Source organism: Medicago truncatula, chromosome 8 (genome assembly GCF_003473485.1).
Source record: "Medicago truncatula cultivar Jemalong A17 chromosome 8, MtrunA17r5.0-ANR, whole genome shotgun sequence".
Taxonomy (NCBI): domain Eukaryota; kingdom Viridiplantae; phylum Streptophyta; class Magnoliopsida; order Fabales; family Fabaceae; genus Medicago; species Medicago truncatula.
The window spans coordinates 21,197,737-21,209,561 of NC_053049.1; the positions used below are offsets into that span (position 1 = coordinate 21,197,737).

The following is an 11,825-nucleotide window of genomic DNA, read 5'->3' on the forward strand; positions in this document are numbered from 1 at the left end:
AACAAAGAAATTTTGACAACAAATCAAATCCATGCTTAGTTTGACAAACCACCACACTGCAGATTAATTAAGAACATGTTCAAAATTCAATTTGTATTCCTTCCAATAAAACTAAAATAATTAAGAACAACTTATTGAGGAAATTTTATGTATCTAGCTGGAGCTGTTCTTGTCAACTGTATCAAGACGATTCGCTGCAAAACGATAAAGGATATCTCGATTAATAAATGAAAAATCAATTATATATAAAAATTTAAGAAAATAAAATAATTCTTGATAACCAATGTAAAAGAAGGGACAAGGAAAGTGTGATATTGTGAAATTCTTGATTTTTGACATCTACATTCTCTTAAAAAGTATGTCTTAACGATCTCCTTAATAGCAAACCCTGAAATTAATCAATCACGGAGCAACCTAACAAGAAACTAGAACACCAAATAAAGAAATAAAAAAATGCATCCTCGGAATGGGCAAAGAAAATTCGAACCAAAAATTTACTAGATATCACCAAATCAAATCTCGAGGCCAACATGCTGCAGAAAAACATGTTTACATATCAATTCTTATGTCCTTCGAATCAAAGCCAAGAAATAAAAATACTAAAGAACGAATCATTGAATAAAAATATGTTTTCATTGTTACACTTAACGCCGGGACGCAGTCTCCCGAAGAGGGAAGCCCAACGAATGTCAGATGCAAAGCCCCGCACCTCATTAAGATCATATTGGCATACTCTCCCAAAAAAAAAAGAGCAGACCCCATTGAAGACGAGAGTGAGGTACAACAAGGCCATTTCTGTCCACCGCCCTTCTCACGGAGCCGTACGTGGACGTTACCGCTCATACAGCTACCAGCCGGCAAGCAGTCAGCCTCCCTCTAAAATGGAAGTATGGATGAATCGACATCAAATAGAGTTATTAGGTTTTTTTTTTCCAGCAATAACAGGAGCCGGGCTTTTTCACAAAAACATACGGGTTCCCCCCCTATCCACGCTGCGCGCCCTTGACATTTATGAGGACTCACTGGCTCCTTCTCCCGTGTACATCACCGCTTATGATAATTCGATAAGGCCAGCAAGAGGCAGGCTGATTGCCGATGTCCAAATAGGCCTGAAAAACAAACATTACCATTTTCTGAGACTCAATTGGCAACATCCAAAACAGAAAATTCATATCAGAACTCCAGCTAGGTTTCCAAGTTTCGCTGAACATTACTATTACTCATTACTCAAATAGCAATATCTTAAATGCAAAACAACATCGGTCTACGAAGAATAATCTTTGTTGTAACAGAGTAACTAGAGAATAATCAATTGGAACCCAAACAAACTGAACAAACAGATCATTAGAATAAGAACTGCAAACATCAAGAAATAAGAATCTACCACATAAGAGAATGATAGATAGAATCAAAAGAATCGTATGTTCACAGATTATTGCTCCTGCAACACCAGAGTAACGAATCAAGAAATATTCATACTCTTGGAGTAGTTAAAGAAATATTGAAAACAAAATTATGTTAGATATCACCAAATAAATACGCTAGGCTCTATGCTGCGAAGAAAGTTATCAGTTTGGAAGACCGTGCTGCAGAAAAAAATGTTCAAAATTCAATTTGTATGCCTTGCAATCAAAGCCCAGAATTAAATTAATAAAGGACTCGTTGAAGAAAAATCATTTATCTATCAGGAGCCGTTCCCCGCTGTTGTCTGATATGTCAAGTCTCCTAGATACCAAGACTTCCCTGCTCGCAGTACAAAGGATAAATGGATCATTAATTATCAAAGGAAGAGTTAAATCGAAAAAATAAAACAAATAATACTCGCCAAAAGATAGTAAAAGAAGAGTAAAGAAAAGAATGAGTGTAAAAATATGCTCTCAGGAGCATTGAGCGGATGAATTTACTAGATAGAGATCACCAGAAAAATTCTCAAGGCTCTATACTCAGAAGGAGGTTATTACTTAGACAAACCAAGCTGCAGAAACGCATGTTCACAGTTCAATTCTTCTCATAATCAAAAGCTAGAAATTAAAAACACAGAATGAATCATTGAAGAAATTCAATTTATCTATTTGAAGTCATTCTCCGTTCATATCCGTTGTGTCAAGAATCGCAAAATGTTTCTAGTTTTTCAGAATTCCGCCACTTATATCTCGATTATCAAATTATGAAGAACTAGAACCAATAGTTCAATAATAAACATATAATTATTGAAAAAACGATCCATAAAAGAAGAGTGGAGAAAAATGTGAGATTCTTGGTATCTACATTCCAAAAAAGCATATCAAAACGGCAATCCATAAAGATCTCCTTGATGGAAGAAGATCAAAGACCCAAGCGAAAAGATAAACTCCAGAGTCTTGTATGCCTCACTTTCCTGATACATAAAAATAAAAAATTGCAACACTGGCAGGGCTCACCATCAGAGCACAACTATCCCATCCCAACACAAATCCACATGGTTGAATAAAAAGTAAGAAGTTGTCTCAATTTTTTCAGAATTGTGTGACCACTACTCCGTCACATTACATGTGAAAAACGTAAATGTAAGAAAACTATGGAGTAGTGTGATAGGACTCAGCTATCTGCTGATATGCCGCATGAGCAGCTGATTCATTTTAAGTCAAAGGGGCCCCAAGTTTGGAAGGTATATTCTAGGAGGAGTAAGAAAGGTAATGGTGGCTAGTTAGTTACTGATATGTGACGTGTCCAGAAATGAGAGGGTACCACTCGTTTACATTATATAAGGAGTCAGGAGGGGAGTAAGGCATCCAAGTTTATATACAATCCCTAGATCCGACGTGTCCAGATCTAGGGATTGTATTTTCCCCCTTTTCTGTATTAATCTCCATTTGAACTCATTAATAAAACTCTCATTTCCTTTCTCTTTTTCTCTGTTATCTGTTGTTCACATTTTCTGGTTTGTATCATAGTGACAGATAGTTACAAAAAAAACGAAAAAAAAAGGAAGATTAGCATAATTCTCCAAACCAAGCTGTTGAACAGCACATCATAGTTACAAGAGAGCCTCACAAGCTGTCCCATCTCTCCAGAAAAATATGTAAACTATCACACTATCAGATTACATGTTAAAAACCTCTATGTACATCAAATGACACATGCACAAAAATATTAGTATGACAGGGTGATCGAGAAAGGTACACCAAACCATGTAACAATTACCCTGTGAACACCAAATGACACATGCACTAAAATATTACGCTGTACCACCTAATTATAGAAAGAAAAAAAAACCAAGTAAAATTAAACAAGAGTAGCATCATTCTGAAAACGAAGTACTGATGAAAAGATCATAGTTACAAAGACAGACACATAACTTTCTTAATCTCTCCAGATTTGTGTAAACTTAAGTTACAGGTCAGAAACCTAAATGTAAGATAACAGTAGTATAAGCAGTCAGCAAACCGTAAGGTTGAACTTCTCAGTTTAAAGGAGTAAAACAAGACTGAATGATAAACATAAAAGATAATAAACTCATCTCTCACCCCACATCAACAGACTTATCTCTCGCGTGTAACACCCAAGTGACAAAAAGGAGTAAATCAAAATGACTGGACACTAGAACTTTACAGAGAATGCGTGTTACACCCAAGTGACATTAAGGAGTAAATCAAAATGACTGGACAGTAGAATTTCACAGAGAATTAATGAAGTGAAAGAAGAGTGTATCAAAATAAACCTGATTGCTTGTTGCTACACAGAACGGTTTCAAAACACACTTCACTGCAGAAAACAGTAAATGTTTCAATTCACAATTTAGTCTGATAGTCATGTAGTTTCACAAAACAATACTACCATTATCTGATACTCAATCAACAAACATATCAAGAGAAAATATATGAACTCGAGGCTCGATGCTATGAAAAAATAACATCAATAATTACGATGTGTGCCTCTTCCATGATATCACTTGTGGTTCTAGAAAAGAAGACAGATAATGGAAAGGAGGATGAAGGGAGGATATAAGAGAGGTGCAAGACAATGGATAATGGTGAAAATTCAGAGTTTAAGGATATTTTTGTCAATTCAAGTGTAACTCGAGGTGTAACAAGAAAAAATCAAAACCTATCTTGGAACTAAATAAAGACGCCAGCTAAATATTTTCCTTTGATTGTGAAAAATGTTATAATTCTTTTGCTAGTTTTAATTATTATTGCCGAAAAGAAGTTTAAATCTAACCTTAATGAAGTTTTAGTATCATGTGTAATTTCCAATCGAAAATTATCAAAGTGATCTGGTACACGGGCAAATCTAGATCAGACGGTATTAATTCAAAAATACAAAGATATAGTTGTATTTTTTTACATTACACGTTACATGTTGATTATTATGTCTATTGTTCTTGCTCAATAAAAATTTAAACTAACCTTCTGAAGTTATCACAAGTGATTTCCAACAAAAAATGTAAGTGATCTGGTACAAAATTGATCATTAGATTATCATAAAAGAGAACTGAAAATAACAAAATTGATCATTAGAACATCATAAACATAAAACAGCATTTGCTTAGTTATTTATGTCCCTTACCATGTTCAATTTATACCTAGTTAACACTGACTGAGAGAAGCAATAGACTCTAGAGATATATAAACATTAATAGTAAGAAATAGCTGGTTTTTGTCCAAAAGCTGAATAGACGGTCTATCATCATGTTCCACACAAGCATTTAACAATCCACTACATTTGCAATGACCGATATAAAATTCAAAGAACCAGTCCTAGTAGTAGCAGAAAGCACAGAGGAAATATAACCAAGTAGAAATCACCTTGAAGCCGGTGCACTCATAACATAGAAGAACCGATTTATTGTTATGCACATCATCAAATTTTGAAGGCTATAGAAAAGCTCCCCAAATAAAGACCACCCAAGCTGTCCAAAACAGATTACAGATACAGGCAGGTCAAACCATAAGGGAATATCTACTTCACTGACAAAGCTACAAATTTGGGACATAAGATTCTTATTCTTAAAAGATGGCAGACTACCAGAGAACATAACACAAAACTAAGCTGTCCAGAATTTCATATCCTCGTCCTGTGCAAAATCATAAACTCTAGAATCTTGTATGCTTCAATTATTCATGCTCCTGATGGCAAAAACACATATATCCAACACTAGCATATGAGACGTAGAAGGAAAAATATCCCTAAAGCCGTAACATACATACAGACATGTAAAAAATTACTGATCAATCACACGGCTGAATGGATAGTATGTAAACCTCCGGTTTCCACAGGTCACAGCACACCACATTTCATAGTTCGTCTCCCCTGTGACACCCACACAATTCACAATTCAAAAGAACTGAAAAAAATGCCAAGTATCACACGAAGACAAAAATGTCGAGTTTTCATAGCTGAGATGTCCACCAAATTTAAGCCTGCAGAAGAACCCTATCCAAATTGCAAGATGTTGGACTCTATAACACGGCAATTTAAGCTTCCACCTAATACCGGAGGTGTCCTTGGACCACTGTAACGAAGATAATAGCATTTTCGGAGTACAAACCATAAATAAACTAACAACAGCAACAACAAAAGGTAAAAGAATATCATTTCCCCCTGCCAAATTATTCCCCAACAAACAGATCACCAAAACAATCAGTACCAAACCGAACTGCCCAAATTCCTAGAGTTTTAGCAAAAGCCGCTCTTCGGGATCGTATATACTAAGGCCGATTTTCATCCCTGCTCAACGGGTGGGTCTTGCAGTCAAGCCCTTCTGCCTCCTCATTTTGGGAAGGTGAGAGTAAGTTACACTAGCATCTTACAAATTGCAGAGTTGCTCCAAATCTTTTATGCTAAACCACCGACTAAACTCAATGGAAGAAAAACATATAACTTAAAATGATCAATTTATATCCCAAAATGGAAGGAAAATCTTGGACAACCTCACCCTAACTAAGCTTCCACAAAGAATCCTTATTCTGAAACGACTTCACTGAAATGTACAGAAAATATATAACACAGCAAAACATTATGGCGCATATGTTCATGTTGATTTGTTCACAAAAGTTAAGTAGTACAAAGCAGTAAAGATACTCAACTTCAATTTCTCTGAACCCATGCAACAACCCTGTCAATACCAGATAAAAATGTACAGGAAAATTACGTTGTAGGAAAAAGAACCAAGAGAGAAAGAATAGTAGCTTGATTATTCAAACCAAGTCGCAGATCAGCATGTTCGTAATATTAATGTTAGCTGCAGCTTAAAAATCAAGGTACATCATGTCCCCTGTAACACAAGCTGAGAAAATTTCACAACAAAAAACCCCATTTACAAACACAGTGAGTCGGGAAGGAACGAGAAAACAAAATCCACAAAAAAGATATGGAAACTTAAAAGAAACCATTGTCAAAGTAGAGACAACCAAATGAAAATTCTGGTGCTCCATTAAACTCCCCCCTAAACCAAGTCTTTGCTTCAATTGCAGAATCTGTGAGGATTACCATTTTGGAGAGAAGATTCTTATTCTTTTATATAACCACAAACGACAGGAAAATAGAAAAGAATTATAGCAGAGGAAGGGACAAATCAACAAATTAAAGTGCCAAACCAGTCCAGAATTCATATATGCTTCATACTTGCTCCTGCTACAGTAAAACAAAAACTCCAACACTAGCAAGAAACCACCAGAGGACCACGCTATCCCAAATCCCAACATAAAAACACACTAGAAAATTACCAGTTTTATGCCAAGGCTGAACGAAAATTACCAGTTTTCTCCCCAAGTTCAGACCGCCAAATTAATCCTAGCAACAGTAGAAAACATATATCAAATCATGTATCCTTGTTAATTAGTTAACAAAAGATAAGTAGTACACATGACAGAGACACTCATCTCCGCCAATTCTTCCCTAAGGTCAGATTGCCAAATTAATCCTAGCAACAGTCGAAAATGAATGTCAAATCATGTATCTTGTTAGTTACGTATATCAAATCATGCATCCTTGTTAATTAGTTGGCAGAAGATAAGTGCAAAGGAAAGAGGCAATCATCACCAACTCATCACCAATTTCTTCCTAAGTTCAGATTGCCAATTCAATCCTATCAACAGTCGAAAATGAATATCAAATCATGTATCCTTGTTAATTAGTTGACAGACAATTAGTACAGGGAGCAGAAGCACTCATCTCCACCAATTTCTCCCTAAATTCAGATCGCGAAATTAATCCTAGCAAACAGTCGTCAGTGTATATCAAATCAAATGACAGAAGATAAGTAAGTAGCACAAACCAATTTCACCATTTCAGAAGGAAAACATATTAAAGTGAAGTGTGATTGGAGACTTCTGTTGCACACCAAACCTATGTAACACTTAACCTGTGAACAACAGTTGATTCATGTATATAAACACTACACCATGACAAACAGAAGGGATAAGAACGCTTACGGCTAGACTTTTCACATATAATCACAACCCTCCCTGCACATAAAAGAGTATATCGAGAAGACTGGACAATAAAATGAAATAAAAATGATTTATAATGTTTGGTTTGATCTGGTCACCATAAAATGTAAGAGTGCAAAAACAAACCTGTACAATTAATACACAACAGACTGTGGTTATTTTAAGATACACTACACTGCAGAAAACAGGGTTTAATTCAAAATTCCACCAGGAATGATGTATCAAGTTTTTCAAAACATTACCATTTACTGAGACTCAATTGGCAACATTCATATCAGAACCCCAGTTATGTTTCCAAGTTCTGCAAAACATTACTATTACCTGTTAATCAAATAGCAATACCTTAAACGCACGCCCACAAAGATTAAAATTTATTGTAACAGAGGAATTAGAGGACAATCAATTGGAACCCAAACAAAAAGAATCAACCAGAAAAGAATAAGAATACACCACAAGAGGATCAAACAAGAGAATGATAGATAGAATCGTAAGAAATCGTAAGTTCACAGATTATTGCTCCTGCAACACTGAAGAACAATGAATCAAGTCATACTCTGATAGTAGTTAAAGAAATATTGAAAACAAAAAGATTATGATAGATATCACCAAATAAACAACGCTAGGCTCTATGATGTGAAGAAAGTTATCAGTTTGACAGACCGTGCTGCAGAAAAACATGTTCAAATTCAATTTGTATGTCTTGCAATCACAGGCCATAAATTAAATTAATAAAGAACTCATTGAAAAAAAAATCCTGTCTATCACGAGCTGTTCCCCGTTGCTGCGAAGAAAGTTGTTATTTAGTTTGACAGACCATGCTGAAGAAAAACATGTTCAAAATTCAATCTGTATGCCTTGCCATCAAAGCGCAGAAATAAATTAATAAAGGACATGTTGAAGAAAAATCATTGATTTATCACGAGCTGTTCCCCATTCTTGTCCGTTACATTAAGTCTCCTAGATTTCATGACATCCCTGCTCGCAGTACAGCAGATAAACGGATCTTCGATTATAAAAGTAAGAGTTATATCGAAAAATAACACAAATAATACTCGCAAAAGCATGACAGTGTGAAATATATGCTCACAGAAGCATTGAACGGATGAATTTACTAGATAGAGATCACCAGAAAAATACTCAAGACTCGACATACCAAGCTGCAGAAAAAGCATGTTCACAGTTGAATTTTCTCGTAATCAAAAAAGCTTGACATTAAAAACAATAAAAGAATGAATCATTGAAGAAATTCAATTTATCTATTTGAAGCCACTCTCCGTTCATATCCGTTGTGTCGAGAATCGCAAAATGTTTCTAGTTTTTCAGAATTCCACCACTTGCTGCAAAATGGTTAAACATGTATCTCAATTATCTAATTATGTAAAACTAGAACCAATAGTTCAAAAATAAACATATAATTCTTGAAAAAACGATCCATAAAAAAAGAGTAGAGAGAACTGTGAAATTCTTGATATCTACATTCCAAAAAAGCATATCAAAATGCCAATCCATAAAGATCTCCTTGATAGAAGGAGATCAAAGACCCAAGCGAAAAGATAAACTCCAGACTCTTGTATGCTTTGTACTCACGTTCCTGACACAAAAACATAAAAACTGCAGCACTAGCAGGGCACGTCATCAGAGCACAACTTATTCCAGCCAAACAAAATCCACATGTAAGAAAAAAAACAGTTTTATTCCAAGTAAGAGGTATAACCAGTTTTATTCCAAGTCTTAACGGAAGTAAGAAAACCTAAATGACAGAATACATCGAAGCAGTCACAATTTCTCCAGAATTGTGTAAACTATCACACTGTCAAATTACATCAAAAAACTAAATGTAAGGAATCAGTAGTATGATGGTGTAAGAAAACCTGACTGAATTTCTCAGATATAAACAAGAGGAAGATCAATAGAATCAGAGTATGTTCACAGATCACTTCTCCTGCAACACGGAGAAGTAAATAACAAATAAAGAAATATATGATGTCGATAAAATAAATTTTTAAAATGAAAAGAATTTAAGATTGAAACAACAAGGATTTACTAGATATCACTAAATCAAAACTTGAGGCTCTATGCTGTGAAGGATATTATTATTTTGTCAAACCATGCTGCAGTCCAAACCAACAAAAACAAATAATCAACCAGAGAGGAGTGCATATGATATAATCATAAGTAATCGTATGTTACAAAATTACTTTTCCTGCGACACCAAAGAAGGTAAAACAAATCATAAAATGAAAAGAATTTAATAAAGATCACCAAATCAATTAAAACGCTAGGCTCCATGCATCAAGCAGGTAGTAGTTTGACAAACACGCTGCAAGAAAACATGTTGAAAATTCAATTTGCATGTCTTGCAGTAAAAACCCAGAAATTAAAGTAATAAAGAACGAATCATCGAATAAACTGATTTATCTATCTGGAGCCATTCCCCATTTTCGTATCAAACCGTTCTAGTCATCAAGACTTCTCAGCTCGCTGCAAAACGTCCAAATGTATGTCTCATTATCCAATGATGTTTATAAATTATATTCAATAATCCAAAAATTACAAAAATAATTCTTAACAACGTATCGTAAAAGAAGAGTGAAGAGAAGCATAACCCTAAGATCTCGCTTATAGAAAAAGCTGAAATTAAGCAATCTGGCTGGCTAATGGATCAAGAAACGAAAGACATAGAAAGAAAATCAAGAATACTCTAAACTCAAGACATCTAAATCATACATACATGCTCTCCTGCAACAAGATTGAACAAAAGAATTTACTTGAGGGTCCATGCTATGAATGAAGGAGATCATTATTTTGACAAATCACACTGCAGAAAAGCAATTTCAAAATCAATTTGTATGTCTTGCGATCAAAGTCAAAGATTAAAAATAATAAACAATAGCTTATTGAAGAAATTTGATTTTACCTAATCAAAACTTGAGGTTCTTTTTTATTTATGAACTAAGGAGAAAAACTTGAGGTTCTATACTACGAAGGAGGTTATTATTTTGACAAAACCAGGCTGAAAAAGAAAGTTTGTGATTCAATTTTTATGTCGGAAGAAAGATAGAACCCGAAGAAATCATATCTCATAGATCATTTCTCCTGAAACACCAAAAAGATCACCAAAATCAACAAATATTAACTTATTTAATTCAATACATAAAGAAATTTAAAAAAAAAAAATAATTTAACAGATATCACCAAATCAAATCCATGCTTAGTTTGACAAACCACCACACTGCAGATTAATTAAGAACATGTTCAAAATTCAATTTGTATGCCTTCCAATCAAATCACAATTATTAAGAACTTATTAAAGAAATTTGATTTATCTAGATGGAGCCGTTCTTGTCCCTTTGTATCAAGAGGTTTCACTGCAAAATCGTCGATTATTTATATAAAAATTTAAAAGTGTAATAATCATCAAATAATTTTTAAGATGATTTTTTATATAAAAATTTTAAGAAAATAAAATAATTATCAAATGAATTTTTATGTAAAGAAGAGAAGAGAAGTGTGATTGTGTGAAGGTCTTGATTCTTGATATCCACAGACTATAGTATATCCCAACGATCTCATTCACAACAAACCCTGATATTAAGCAATCACAGAGCAAAGAGCAAACAATCAAAAAAGTAGAACACCAAATCAAATCTGCATTCTCCGAATCGACAAAGAAAGATAGAACCAGCAAGGCAACAAGATTTAGTAGATATCAACAAGATTTATGGGTTTCTACGTGAGTTACGTAGAACCATGTCATGGGAATCCTCGGCAGTTAACTGCCGAGGGAAACTTCGGTAGTGTAGTGCCGAGGAAAACCTCGGTAGCAAGGTGCCGAGGAACTCTTAGTGAAAAATTTCACAACGAAAAAATGGCAGCTACTGCCAAATTTTCTAAAATTTTTTTCTTTTTTTTTTTTTTCTTTTTTTTGTTTTAATTCATCATGGCATTGACGTTTATACATTATGTAGTTGTTAATTGATATTTATATGTTGTATAATTATAGTAATGGTAGAGAATGCGAAAGATGTTCCGGGAGAGACAAAACAAAATTTTGTCGAAAATTCCGGAGATGTCAAACCGCCTAATGTTGAAGCGAAAACAAACATAGATGGAGCTTCCGTCCATGTTGAAGCTTCAAAGTATGTTGGCGGCTCCGGTGTACTCCCACTTCAACCCCACGAGGTCGACACGGCTAAGTTTTTTTCAGACGACGTTAAGTCGAAAAATAGAGATGAATTACTTGAGTGGGTGCGTCGACAAGCAAATAAGGCGGGATTTACAATTGTCACACAAAGATCAAGCTTGATCAATCCAATGTTCCGGCTAGTGTGTGAAAGGAGTGGAAGTCACATAGTTCCGAAAAAAAACCGAAGCATGCGAGAACGGGGTCAA

The 11,825-nt window shown here is 34.7% G+C and overlaps 1 long non-coding RNA gene across 1 annotated transcript; it reads right to left on the bottom strand.

The window, feature by feature from the left end:
- Positions 1 to 534: 534 nt before the first annotated feature.
- LOC112418249 (uncharacterized) lies at positions 535 to 10,837 on the bottom strand. Its single transcript, XR_005643531.1, has 2 exons — positions 5,008 to 10,837; positions 535 to 4,891 (listed from the first exon to the last, which is right to left on the bottom strand). It is a non-coding gene; the product is annotated as an uncharacterized lncRNA (long non-coding RNA).
- Positions 10,838 to 11,825: the final 988 nt, after the last annotated feature.